This window comes from Lytechinus variegatus, chromosome 6, assembly GCF_018143015.1.
Source record: "Lytechinus variegatus isolate NC3 chromosome 6, Lvar_3.0, whole genome shotgun sequence".
Taxonomy (NCBI): Eukaryota; Metazoa; Echinodermata; class Echinoidea; order Temnopleuroida; family Toxopneustidae; genus Lytechinus; species Lytechinus variegatus.
The window spans coordinates 10,876,799-10,892,489 of NC_054745.1; positions in this window are offsets into that span (position 1 = coordinate 10,876,799).

Below are 15,691 nucleotides of genomic sequence, written 5' to 3' on the forward strand. Positions count from 1 at the left end.
ATTTGCAGGTTTAATAAAGAACGATTCGTAAGTTTGGAATGAAAAATAGTCATGAAAATAGTGCGAAGAATTTGATACTGACTTTGATAATCTTTTACCATTATCAACAAAATAGGATTTGAATTGGTTTGCTATATCAAGCTTGGATGTAAATTTCTAATTTTCATGAAACATTTGCTATGGTGATGCATGATGTTTTGTATTTCCTAATATATTATCAATATGCATCCAAGTTTTCTTCATATCACCTCCGGTTGATGGAAAGATACCATTGTAATATTTATGTTTGGAATAACGAATAATACGTACAAGCATATTTTTGTATTTTTTCGTACGATTTATACCGTATGAGTAAATAAAAAGTTGACACCTCAAAATCATTAATTTAAGGGGGAATATAACCTGAACACATAGTTATTTTATATGCCATGAAAGAGTATGTTCTCACAATTTATTTGATACCTTGGATGATCAGGAGGTATTCTTGGCAGTGATGTCATTTTTAAGTTTATTACCAAAGTGAGGCCCAACTGCAATGAATGAATCCAGATGTGAAATACGTCATAATCCCAGAAATGTTGCATTAAAATTAACTTCAAAACACCTTTTGAGTAATTTACATTATAAGTGTTCAATGAACACTCTTTAGTATCAATTCTCAAGTTTATTTCATTAAAAAGGGAATTGAAAATTTGTTTATTAACTCATGTAGGATTATGACATCGTTGGCATATGGGGTTAATTCATTGTAGCCATGCCTTACTTTGGCACAAATCAGTATTTACATCACTGCAAAGAATGTATAATGATAATCCAAGCGTGAAGACACACCACATAAATATGGTATCAAATTATTTGGGATAAGATACTAGTACTTGTTCCAGCCAAATATAATGATCATGCGTTCATGACATTTTTTTTTCTTAGATGTGGGATCTGTGATGTGTCAAGTTCATTTTATTTTTCACACGGTAGGTTTAGGTATGCCTTTAGTAATCAATGGTTTCTTACATTTAGACAAATTTTGGTTATAACGTATTGTCTTAAATGGAAAACATAAATCATTTACATAAGAATTTTTTTTCCAAAAAATATTGTATAGTCATTAACAATAGCACAGTTTTCAGTACAAAACCAATCAATTCTTTTTCTTTAAACGACAATATATTTGCATCATTAAATCAATATCTTATAAAATGTTTTTTTTTTCTTTGGTTGTAGTTATTTTTCATTACTTCATGTTTGAAAATAGCAAATATTGGGAAGTGATCAGGAATATCATAGTATACTTTTCCACTTCGGATTGTCAAGTGAGTTGGTATAGATATTATCAATAAAATAAATGGTTTAAAATATAATTGTGATTGCTTTTCTAACGATATATCAAAGTGATGTATTGCTTAACCTGCCATGTAGCTAGCTGATGTACGAAATCTTTATCTGGATTGAATTTGTTGCAATGTTCACCTATCATCTTCAACAGCTGTGTAAATGAACTTATCTGGACTATTGATACTTTCTACAATCCTACAATTTTAGTGGTTCTTGAACGAGTAGCAAGGAGGAAAATTAAGGAAAGTTTCTACCTGTTCCCAACTCTATTATTTACTGCAGTCCCAGATACTTTTTTTCACTCCTTCCAACTTGTGTGACATCATATGCCCATCTCTCCTGTGCATTTTCCTCTAAGGCTGTGACTTTTGCTTATCTATTGCCATTCTAATTTCATTATTCCTGACAACACAACAGTGAATACCAGACAGAATACAGCCTTGGCAACCCAGGTGATGAAGGATCTTTTACAGAACTAAGGGTTCATCAAACTTTTAGACAACATAGTAAGCAATACAATATAAAAAAGCTGAGTGAATTGATTGCAAGCATAGAGACAGTAAAGGGTGATGTCATCAATATGCACATCGTTTAACGTCATACCGACCAAGATGTGCATAAAACAGATTTGTGATATTAAGGAAAACTTTATAATGTCATAACTTTCTTATTTTACATCCGATTTTGATGGCATTGTCAGTTTCACGCTTGTTGTATTTTTCTCATTTAATTCAAATCAACCTTTTTGGGGTGGACTTGTCCTTGGTTGCAAATGATTTCATGGTTGCAGGTGCAAATATGAATTATCTACACAATAATTTTTTATGTTTTTTTTTTAGATCGGTGAGATTATTCTATTTGGTAAAGGGGTGAAAAAGAGAGAGGGAATAAAGATCAAACAGAATGAGATGAAAAGAGAGAGAAAGACAGAGTGCAGAGACATACAAACATAACAAATATAATTAAATACAAGAAGGAGAAATGTCAATATGATAGTAGAACAAAGAAGATGAAATAAGTTATAATGTCATAAGTGGAGAAGATCTGTATAGATAGCATGTTCACACTGTCTGCTCAAGTAAATCAGGTTGTCCTTAATTGTGTTGTTCGATTGCTCAAGTCGAACAAGCAATGAGATGCACTAAAAAACAAGACGGGATGCATTCATTCATGCATCCAGTCATACAATGAATAAATATAAAGCCAACTCACCGCAAGACTTGTCCAACGGATGAATAAGCAAAACAGTTAAAAGTAGTAAAACACAGCAACAATATCGATGGGTTTCCCAAAAGGTCCTCTGTAGTACATCTGCCGGGGTTCCCAGAAGATGGCGATGCCGCCGTAGCCCCCACCGCATGGCACCAAATCCTGGCCTCTGATTGGTCCCTGCCAGTGGTGTCCGGGCTGCTGATTGGCCGTCTCCAATAGAGCTGCGCCCGGCACTCTTCTGGGTCCTCCACGAGGTCTCCATGGTAGAAGAGGATGGGAGCAGACGACAAGGACTCAGTAGCTGAAAACGCCAAAATCGGCCTGGCCGTTTTCACTACAATTCTAATTATCTCAGCAATTTGTGGAGGATTCGTAGATTCATTGATCTTATAACATGTTACCATGCTGTGCGAGCACTTTTTCTTTCTCGGTTATATTACTGCAATAGTTTATAGACTGTCTTTATGTAAGCTAGGGATAGAAGATACCTACGGAAAGATAATACGTAGAGAAACGTATGGATGCGGATTTTGCGTTCACTTGCGGGTAATCGTACGAAATAATGCGTTGTTTTTTTTCTTTGAATTGCGTAATCTTCCTGATACTTTTGAACACTTGCGGCTATTACGGACAGGTGCGGAATGTTACGGATTGTTGCGATTAAGTTATGAACAAGGCTCGGAGCATCCCCTACCCAAAAAGTGTATAGGGAAATATATGTTTCCTCCAAAAAAAAATTACCCTTCAAACATAAGATCTCAATGAAATTCTGAAATAGCCAAAAACAGGCCAGATATTATTTCGTATTCAAATTAAAAGAAATATCAATAATACAATCACAAATCGATAGATCGATAGATACATGTATTCAAAACATAAAACTTAAAAGGGTGGAAAGTAAAGTGTTAAGATATGCATTTTTTACCTAAATAAGAAAGATGAAAAAAGAAAAATTACTCCAATTTTATTGAGATAAATAGGAAAATGGTGTATGGGCAGGGGCGGCAGAACCTGGGGAAGGATTGCAAGTGCCCTCCCCCCAAAAAAAATAATAATAATAATAAATAAATAAATGAAATAAAATAGATCCCAAAAATCTTACGCAATATAACATAATATACAGTGAATAAACGAAACCGAGATTTAGCGATCATTTATCATAACTTAATCATAAATAAAATAGACAAATGACCTACCAATTTAAAGGTTAGAATCTCCTCTTTCATCTGATATTACTTAGCTTATTTCTTATTCACGCATGAGTGAGCAAAAACAATTTGAAGAAAGGATATCAAAAACTCATTTGGCGAGGGGTATCTGGGTTTCAAAAAGAAAACCACATTTCTGAAAAATTCAATATCTGCTCTTTAATTTGGTACCTCAATTACAGAAAATGGTCAAGAAATAAAAAAGTTCTGGTCATTTGAAATAAGACTTGTATTTCCATAATTTCATGAGATAAACTTGTTTTCACCGGTTACCCACAGAAGCTTTCGCATGGTGAACAAAAGATTTAATGCATGGCTGATCGTCAACAAAACGGAGTGTTGAGTGAGTTTGAAAGCCAGCCTGGAGAACCTCTTCATTTTATGAAATTATTGAAATTCAAGCCTTATTTCAAATGACCAGAACTTTGTTATTTCTTGACCATTTTCTGTAATTTAGGTATCAACTGTGTATAGGTATAGACTGTGGGGGCGGCACCTGCCCCCGCACTTACGCCACTGCTGCACGGTGGAGCTTTTCAAAGGAGATACGAATGAGAGGAAAAGGTAATGGAAATAGTTTGAGGCAATTTTAGACTTCTATTTCCCATTTTATTTAACACTCATTGTCCTATCTTTCCAAAGCATTTCATTAGATGACCACATATCAGTCATTCAATATGGAGAGTTTTGTTGCAAAGGGGCTATATCAACTTTTGGTTAGCCTCAAAACGATAAAAAGCTTTAAAAAAAACATACCCAAAAATACGCTTTACCTCGTTATTAATCATTGACCAGTCTTTCAAAACCACCTTTTTTATTTGAAAATCGGTGTTTTTGATACCCTTAACGAGTGCACGCGCAGCCTGCGTTCAAATCTTGATGATGATGTCATCTTAGACTTTTCTGTGTATTCTGAATAATGGAAAAGCAGACTTATATAATCTTTTAATCCGAATTACATAATGCTAAAGATTGACGTCACGTACATTTCGTTTTGTATCGTTTTATTAAAAACAAAATATGCGCGACTGAGCGGGTATGGATGTGCGTGTACATGTATCTGTGTGCGTGTTGGAGTGCGGAGCACCTGCAGGCCTTTATCCTCTGCCTCCAGTAATCATCGGCACCTGCAATACAATGTATAGGCCTACAACGTGTTTGTTACAAGGATGGTAATTTATATGATGCAGGGAAATAATCCTAGAAAATGTTGAATGTGCATCTGTTGGATCACTGCTAACAAATTCATTCACAAAACAATCTAATGGAGTCAATGGCAAAACTTCATATCCTATGACTATGTTATTTTTAATCGAACTTCTGATGAATACATTTCCAGTTTATATTCCACGTGCTTGTAATTTATTCATAATTATAGTCTAATTTCGATCCGGAGTATAGTAGAGAAGCTTATTTTTTGGAAGTGAATGAGATTATAATGCATTCCATACACTATTCATATGTTACCATCGGATGATAAAAGGAAAATCCAAATCGCAGTAGGCCTCTTTTGCCATGATATTGGTATATTATATCACGCATTTTATAATTTTTTTGTACGTGCTGTATTTTGTGAGTCTCATAATTTGTCATTAACAAATTTGTAATTTTTATGCGTCTGTTCAAATTTGTATCAAAGTTACGAGCATGTGTTTTTAATGGAATGCCTAAGAATATGGCAATACATAATACTAAGCGTTCAGACTTATGGCAAATTAATGGAATTCTACATAATCACTAAAATTATTTCGATCTCCATTTTGTCTTATTTGATTCTGCGTTACAGCGCCACCATACGGCAGGTGTTAAGATTCCTTGTTACGTGCATTACGTGCAGCGATATGACATTTATTGTACACATTTATAGCGAAACAGTAGCACTAGATTACTAATTGATAATGGTCCTCCTTCTTGTTTTGGTTTTATTCTTGCTAATAAATTGGATCATAAAAAGTGCCTATGCCTTAGGATTCGCTTGTGTCTATGCCTTCCTTTTTTTCTTTTTTAAATTATATTTGTTACTTAATTTGTGGGTGTTCATTTTGTTGTTACATAAACAACGAACACAATTTTATCAGTCTATATTTACCAATATACATTTAACAAACCCACGGAGTGCCTCACCTTGTGACCAATTAATTACAGACTTATAACTAATCTCACGAAGAATCGGCATGATCTAAATGGGATTAAACTTACGGGCTTAAATCACGATTAATAGCTATGTGCCTGATGTGGGTTGGTTGCATGCCATCTCTTAAAATAGGATGAAAAATAAGAAAATTGTAACATAGAAAATTTGTCATTATTTTGATGAAACATCTCCTTAGGCCAACTTAATTATAATGAATACTTGATTATGAAATCTGAATCTTTTAAGTAATATTCTCTATATTGAGAGCGTTGTTGGCTCAGTCGGTAACGCGTATATGCCCGTCGAACCAAAGATCGGGGGTTCGAGTCCACCCCGGGCGGAGGACTGAAGCCAGTGCGTTGTGTGAAAACGTCTCTCCCACGTTTCCCTGATGAAGGCTATTTTACAATAGAGAACACTCCGTCCCTCGGATAGGACGTTACTAGGAGGCCCCGTGAAGAGTCGTTAATTACCCACTGCACTATTCGTATAAGAGAAGGGGAAACACCGGTGTAGTGGTCCACCTGCACCCCCCCCCCCACCCCTCACCCCAATCAGTTATATCGAGAGAGACCTACATGTACGAGTCATAGTGATTTAGTTCGCTTTTCGCCTCCCAGGCGCAGGTGAGGCCAACCCCCCCCCCCCCCTCCCCCACTCCGGGGTCGGAAGGACCGCATGAGTGTTTCCAAAATGTCCGGTAAAGAGGTAGTTTTTTGCGGGACAAGTCCGGCCCAAAAATTTTAAAAAGGGGGGTGTATTTGTATTTTCACCTGGAGATTTCTTTAAAAAGGGGATGATTTTTGTTTTATCTCTGTCTTTGGGCTCCTGAGAAATTTTAAAGAGGGTTATAAAATATTTTGAATAACCTAGAAAAATTTATCAAATCCCGGGATCAAACTTTTGAAATTCCTGCTAGTTTTGAAAGCTCATTCGAATGATCCTGAATTCAGGATTATTTCATTTTGAAAAGTAAAGTACGGACCTTTTGTTGGGATGAGAGCTCACCTGAGATAGGGGGTACATTGAGCAGTGTTCCGGATTTAGGGGGTTCTCCAAGGCAGAAAAAGCCCGCGAAAAGTCATCGAAAGGGGGCTTTAGAAATTTTGGCAAACCTTTGATAGGGAGTGCTTTCAAAGGGAGTGAACGAGCATAGCCGTAACCCTGATAACACTGGGGTGGCAAATTCGTCGGCGTTCATCCGAACCGTCGTATCAGTCAATTTTGGTCAAAAAAATCGATTTTGAGTTTTTTTTACAGAAAATGAAATCACAAGTCCTATTCTATTCATAACTCAATTTTTCGACGCAGCAATTAATTTCAATTTGTTAGATATGAGGGGATTTTCACGGCGATGCCGTATAATTTATTTTTTTATAAAATGCGCAAAGACGTTTTGACTGACCGCAATTTCAATGCGCGCGGTCAGCAAAACTGTCGTATCGGCCATCTGCACTGCTAGTCCAGTCATTTTAACTTTTCACTTGGAACAAATTGCAACAGAATTTATTCCAATGCAGAACATTTCTTTGAGGTCCATAGAAGACCATACTAAAAGTCCCAGAAAATCCGAATAGGGGAAAGTGTTCTAATTTGCATAAACATAATGGTTAATTTTGGTCATATTCGCTTATTAAGTTTACGTAGCAGACGACGCTAGTGTGTACTATGTACTCAGACCCGATTACAAATCATATCAATTCCAGCCTAGATATGTATAAACATTGACTTCTTCAAACTATCGGTATATCATAAATATCAGTAAACAAAGATTTATACTACAAGAACATTGTTACTATAAACATTAAATGCATAAATTCGATTCTCTTTGGACTGTTTATTATTAATTGTTTAACATGAAAGGGTCTAGGCACGGAAACTATCATATGCTAGTCACGTGACATTGTACACCAAAATAATGACATTTCCTGCTTGCTCGATCTCAGAGTTCAAGAGAAAAATAAGATGTAGCTATAAGACCTGCCACATCCTATTATACTACTATTAAACTATATACCAAAGTCACACTTTTTCCGTATTTCGCCAATTTATGGGAAAATCTGTCAATTTGGAGCCCCTGAAGAGGGAAGGGTCGATGCGCTGATAAACTAAACCTACTCATCTTTAAGTTTCAAAGAAGTGACTTAACCATATAGCAGAAATACCTTATGCCTGAATAGGGGGGGGGGGTCAAAAACTTCGATTTTGTTTAAAGAAAGGAAAAATAAGCAAAAAAGGACTTGGAGAGACTTCGGCAAACCCCTGAGAAGTAGGGTTTGCTGTGCCAGCGCTTCTTTGTATGTAGCTGATGGAGAAAAATCTAATTTTGTTATCTCCAAGTGGTTACAAAGAATAAAAGTGGTCTACTACAAAGGGGGAAACGCCTTTTACCTCAATGGGGCCACAAAATTTTACAAGAAATGGGCAAAATACGCAAAAGGGGTGGGGGGTGATTTCAGCAGCCCCCTAACAGATGTAGGCTTTGATTTGACAGCACTTCTTTATACGTAGCACATAGAAGACAGGCTACTCTTTTGTTTTCAAGTGGTTTTGATACAAAAAAGTGGCTTACACTGTAGCAGAAACATCTTTTTGCCTCAATGAGGGCTCTGGATTTATAGATGTTTCCATAAATTGGCAAAATATGGAAAAGGGGTGATTGACTTTAGCAAACCCTGTAGGGGATTGACTTTGCTGTGCCAGCACTTCTTTAAATTTAGCTAATAGAAGAAAATGTATTTTTTCATTCTCAAGTGCTTACAAAACAATAAAATCGGTTTACTGCAAAGGGGAAACGCCTATTGCCTCATTGGGGCTCAAAATTGTGCGAATTTTCCAAGAAATGAGCAAAATACAAAAAGGGGTTGGTGAATTCGGAAGACCCCTGAAAGGGTAGGATTTGCTGTGCCATCACTTCTTTATATGTAAGTGATAGATAAAAGCCTGCTCTTTTGCTTCCAAGTGATTTCAAGACATTAAAAATGTTTTTCTTTGTAGCAAAACACCGCTTTGTCACACTGGGGGCTCCAAAAAGCACGATATTTTTAATAGTTGAGCTACGAATAAGGGGGTAACTTTGACAAGCTATTGCGGGACTATGCTGTGATGTTCTTGAACGTAATTGCATGCAGAGCAATGCATCCTCTAACTTTTTCTAAGAGATTTCATTAACATAAAAGTTACTTTAATATGTAGAAAAAGCCCTTTGCCCATCAATTTAAGTAATATACACCTTTGTATCGCTATACGTCATTGTATTTACGCGTGTTAGTCACACCAACAAAGGCGAGGCAAGACCGATTTAATATTTTGTACTATCTTCAAAGGCATGCCAGCGATCGCGTTGTAGTCGATATAAAAGAGGGACTGGGACACGGAGGTTGGTTATGGTGTCACTTTATCGCAATATCGCATAATAAATTCGGATGTATTTGCCCTTAATCTAAGCAAGTTAAGACATTAATACTGTTATGAAGCATATCAATTTTCTCGTTGATATATCCCCTTTCTTGTCGAATGCTGATATTTTACATAAGTTGATGATGCTAATGATAAAACAGAAAGATTTCAACGCACATGCAATTTTTTACCGAAAACACGGAAATTTTGGGATAATTTCTCACATTCTTTCGAAAAATATGAACCGGACAGTCCCGGAAACGATTGCAATCGATTTATGATATCCTAATCAAAGTGAATTGCGTATTCATTTCAATATTTTTCCATTATCTGTTCAAAAAATATTAAGGATAAGGCATATCAATTAATTTTGGCAGCCATCTTGGATTTATGCAAATTAGATGCCTTTCCCCTATTCGGAAAATTTGGGACTTTTAGTATGTTGTACTAGGGACCTCACAGTAAGGCATTGTGATAAAAAAAAATCTGTTGCAATTTGTTCCAAGTTTGGTCAAAATTTGGGCTAAAATGACTGGGCTATGCATTGACTTTGCATGCACGTGAAAAGCGATACGACGTTTTGACTGACTGCGCGCGTTGAAATCGCGGTAAGGGTTGTTGTATTCCCTATGGCGTTTTGTACGGGTGAAATCTAAACCGATCAAACCGAAATTACAAGCACGGAGGTCTTCTGTGATATTTTCTCCGATCCTTGGGGTTTTCTTTAAAAATGAGGATACCATTGTCAAGCAATTATCTTGGTCTTTCCAACCATGTATTTTCTAGCAATGGATATGTTCTAAGGCAGGAGAACAAAGTGTGAAAAGTTTAGTAAAATTTGAAGTCGATTTTCTCTGAAATGAGTTGCACCGTCGTAAGTGTGATACGATGGTTCGGATGACCGCCGACGAAATAATAATTCTAATAATAATAATTATGATAATAATAATTATAAAAGTACACTTCATTTTTTTCTGACAGCCAAATTAGGATGCACTATTGTTATACGTCACGGTACGAGGCATTCTTGTATAAATGTATGCTAACAAGTGTGTGTGGGAGAAAGGATATCAAGCCTCTATCATCCACTCACCAGCTCCGAGGCATCTGTGATATACATAGGTCTACATTATGTTTGTTGTAAGTAAAATATGCATGGAAAATTATCAAAATGAATGGAAAATTGAGATACAAATAATTTTGCTGGTTCATTGCATACATATTTCATGGAAAGAATGGTAAAAACTTATTATCCAGTAAGGTTCATTTTATTTATATAAAGCAAAAAATCGCATTATAATCAAAATAGTTTTAAGGTCTGGAATCAAATTTCCAGCTGACACGGTTTTATTGTAAGGATGACACCGTGCCTGACCGAAGTTTCGTTCAATTGGTCAAAATATATGACTCTTGCTTATGGTTTATGGAAAAGACTGGTTAACAACTATCACCAACCGTCGACTCTGGTTTGTCCAGTCAGATCATCTCTCTCGTCTCGTCTCATTTCAGTCAATCGAACATACTTCGACCATTTCATTCACCAGCGTTCGTTCAATACACCAATCATTTGTCCCTTTATATTATGTTAAACTCTCCAATTAACGTAGTCCTGAGTGTAGGTTCAAAGTCTAATCTTTAAGCCCATCCACATATAGGCACGGATCCTCAAGGATCAACACGTGGAGGTCGACAAGCGTTGATGAAAACACACACGGCAACCTCACAAGGATCTACACAGACCATGCCGGCAGAGCATTTCGTCTACACGGATCATTTGATCGTCATCACAAACCAACACGTCAGAAACACGGACCAGCACGTCAGCAAAAATGACCAACACGTCAGCTACACGGATCAACACGTCAGCAACACGACCAACACACCAGCAACACGGATCAACACGCCAGCAACACGGACCAACACGTCAGCTACACGGACAAACACGTCAGCAACACGGCAAATGAAAATCTGCTCATTAAAATTATCTGATTTCTGCTTTATCTATATCATTCTTTTTCTCACCCTTATCGCAACATCGCAATTGTCTGAATGAATAACAAAATTGTAAAAACTCCAAACTTCCTTTACCAGTAGGAAAGAACACGGACTGGCAAGGATACTCCGGGCAGCTACACATACCTACACGGCAACTACACTGACATACACGTCAGCAACACGGACCAACACGTCTATGCTTAGACAACTTTTCTGACAATTAATCAAAAAGTTTCATAACAACTTCAACATGTTCATAAAATATGCGAATTTTGGTAATATTTGTTAATTCGCCGAACCTCTTACACTTACGATCTCCGTATAGTCTACGTTTCCATACCCTATTAGCGCTCAATGACGTTACAACGTAGATATAAGTTCGTTACACGACGCCCTTCTCTCTTGAGCTTGGTCCCCAAGCTAATTACTAACAAACTGTCAACAACTCTACAGGAGGTAACTAAAAGCTCTCAACATGAAGTCTGTAACATGATAAAAACTTATTATGGTTTATTGTGACAGGTAATTCAGGTTTTGTCTAACTTTCTAAATATAAAGCCTCACTGAAATCCTGCACTAATTAAAGGTCACAAGAGTCAATATTTTCGAAGTATAATATCCGCACAGAGCTTGAAGATTAAAATCGAGTTCATTATCATGTATCAATCTGAACCGGAACCTTAGTCCTGGTTAAAGTTTGTAGGAAACTCATGTCACAAAGTATTCCTGCATGTATGTAGCGGGTCGTCTGTGACGGAAGGAATACCGTCTCGCTGAAGTTCCTTATTCAGATGCCATGGATGCGGCTTCTCGTATGGCAGTGGGTAATTGTTCATTGGCTGTACTCCATGTTGTTGCACCATCTGTTGCATCGTCTGCTGGGCTGCTGTCTGGTGGCTCTCCAGGTACATCCTCATTGGAATGTCTTCTGAGGAGCTTTCCAAAGTGTGGTCGTCTGCCGAAGCGTCATCTGGTTCACCTGATGGGGTATCATCTCCGTCCTAGTTTCTCTCTCCAGTTACCAACCAAGAGCCGACTCTGGTTCTTCCAGTATCATCATCCGTCGACTGCAATCAATCACCTCTCTCGTCTCATTTTAGTAAATCATTCATTCACCAGCATTCGTTCAATACACCAATCATTCATAATGGATAGTTTCGGTCATGTTTGCTCATTTGCTTTACGTAGCAGACGATGCAACCTGCTAGTTTATATTATATGTACGCAGACCCTATTGTAAATCAAAATCGATTCCGGACTCGATACTACGCCCTCTCAAACTGTAACTATCAGTGGAAAAAAACTTTATCGTACAAGAACATTGTTACTTTCAACATAAAATGTGTTAGTTTATTTTGTTTTGATTGTATTAATTATTCCCAAGGAAAGGGTCTTGGTATGGAAACTATCTTACGTTAGTCACATGACGTTGTGCACAGAAATATGCCATCTTCTGCCTGCTCGATCTCACAGTTTGGGAGAAAAGGGACATGTAACCATTACACCAGTCATAAAGTAACATACTTGTACATCAACATGTAGGTAATCTGTTTAGCATTGAGATGACAATCTATCTCGACCGTTTCGACCTGTATGTATATTTCAGTGGGAAAACAAAGATGCCAGTGTCTCGAAAATACGGGTGGTTTCAGACCGTTTGCCTTACCAAGAGTTGTGAACATGGACAATTTCAAATTAACAGCAAGACGTAAACAGTGAAGTAATTGTAGTACTATTTACATCGAATTAATGGAATTGGATAAAAAAATCACACTTTTATCAATCTTGTTTCAGATTATTAATAATCAAAGATCTACCCAGATTTTTGCAATAATATGCTCGTGAAAACGACTGTTCCTTGTGTTGAAGCACAGTGTGTTGACTTTCGGACACTCAAATGCACGCGACTTACCATTATGTGTCCCTTTATAACACTCCAAATAACGTAATTCAATGGTTAGATTCAAAGTCTGATATTTCCCTTTATTTTCTCAAAGATAAATCAGTGTACAAAGCAACAGCGAGACCGATGATGCAGGGCGGAATATGTGCAATGGGCGGAGCCGATACTGACTATACTCCTGCTTGACAATCACTACTCGTATTAATACATTTACTAACGCTCGATAAAAACAATTACTATCATGACTTCAATAGCAACAATAACTTTAATCAACTTTGCTAATCAACCTTTATTCCAAAATAAAACAACTGGATTATGCTTAGACAACGTTTGACAATTAATTAATAAAAAAGATTCATAACAACTCCACACGCTCATAAAATATGCGATTTTAGCGATTTGTTTTTTATTCACTGAGCGCCGAAACAGACGATTTCGTAAAGTCTACATCTACAGGCCCTTAAAGCTCTCTATGACATTAAAACAGAAATATAGTTCGCTAAAATATGCATCAAATAGCTTTCAACTACACAAACTCAGATTTGGGGAGTAATCTTTCATTTTGATCTTGTTAAAAATTGAGGAATTGTCGGATATACTCGGCCATTTCCCTGTACAGCACTTTTACCTAGTGCATGTGTGTTGTATGACGCGGAATTATATAGCAGGGGGGGGGTCCAGTCACGAAGCAGTTTATGATTTACCGATTTTCTAAAACTGGTTGATAATATCAGAGACGAATACTGAAAATATTTGAGAATTCTCCCTTTGGACGACGGGGGAGGGGGGGGGCACAAGATTTCCTTTCATACACAAAAAGTTGAATGAGGTCCTAAAATAGAAATTATATTCTTTTGTTATGTGGTCATATGTTAATTCATCCTGGTAGGTGGTAGGATGTGTCATTGTTATTCGTTTTTTATCACCAAAAGTTATTGGCATGTCCCTACATGTTTGTAGTACATTAGTTTGCAGAACAGCACGAACCACCAAAATGGGGTCCGCAGAAACGGAAGGGGGGGGGGTGCCGAGGGGCTTCGGCCCGGCAATATAATTCTTGAAACCATGTACGAAAAAGTAAAATGACCATCTGATTATGAATTTTCGTATGGCCGCCCCCCCCCCCCCCCCCGGCACTTTCAAAACCGGTTCGCAGCCCCTGCAAAATATAACACGCATACATTCAAAATTTCCAATACATCTACATTTTAACTTTTCATGCATGCCAACTAAAGCGAATTCCACTCACTTCGGTCACCAATGTGGAGAAGAAAGAAAATGAGGATCAGAACCTAAAAGAAGAAAGAAAACAGCACCAATTAATAACAGCACACCCAAGCTACGAATCAAAAACAATATGCAATTTTATGATTGTTTTAAGTGCTGGTAGAGCATAAAAATAGATTCGTAAATATTGTTTTCTTAGATTAGCATTTCAAAGGTCATATCAACATGTAAAATTGACAAAGTCTTATTCAATCAGTTCATCTGTCATTCTTGAGTTATGAACATAGAAACCACCACATTTGCAAGGCGTATGAATAATGACACAATCCGGGACTTACCATAACTTAATAGATGTCAAGGGCAAAAATTGTTGTTATATCACATAATATATATTAATTGATTCAACCTTTATCATCCCTTGCTTTCTCTATTGGCAGAGAGATGCATTAAAATTTGAAACATTACATGTATATTGAATTTGTGATGAAATAGGAAGAATTAGTACATGCCAGATGTATTACATGTGAATATTTCCTTAGGATTCCAATTATCCTGACCATGATGTGCATTTCACAAAATTAAGCACAATATAGGCATGTCGTTGAAAGTACCTGTTCATTATTTGTTTTTAATAGTTGGAATCAAATAATATGTACAGTTTGTAGATTACAAAATCGATGAAATTCATATAGTTGGAATAATATAATATGTACAGATAATAAATAGCAAAATCGATCACATTCATAGAATTGGAATCATACAATGTGTACAGTTAATAGATTACAAAATAAATCACGGTTAGGGTCCCTAAGAGTCCCTACCCTACCCTATATACAGGTTCATAAACACACTTATACATGTACGAACAGGCATTAATAAATTCGGTACAACAGAATGCAGTAACACCGGCAACGGACTTTTGAATTTGAGAACATTGTGCATGAAATTCGTCTCAAAGACAGTTTTCATAACTAGTGTATTCAATTTACCACTGTATTTACATGACATGTATTACATATTCAAAAATTATTCGCTTGTTCGTCCCAACCTGCAGTATGTGTGCCACCAATGACCATTCATGAAACTGCACTGGACAACTTACATTATACTTTAATGTAAATTACATAGAAGCAGTGGCCTGTTTATTTAGGAAGTTATTTTGTCATATGAAGTATATACATTTAGTTATTTGATTTTTTAAAGAATATGAAAGGTTAAAAAAAGAACTATATAAGGGAAGAAAACCGTAGTCATTGTCTTAAGTTTTGATGAAAATATTAT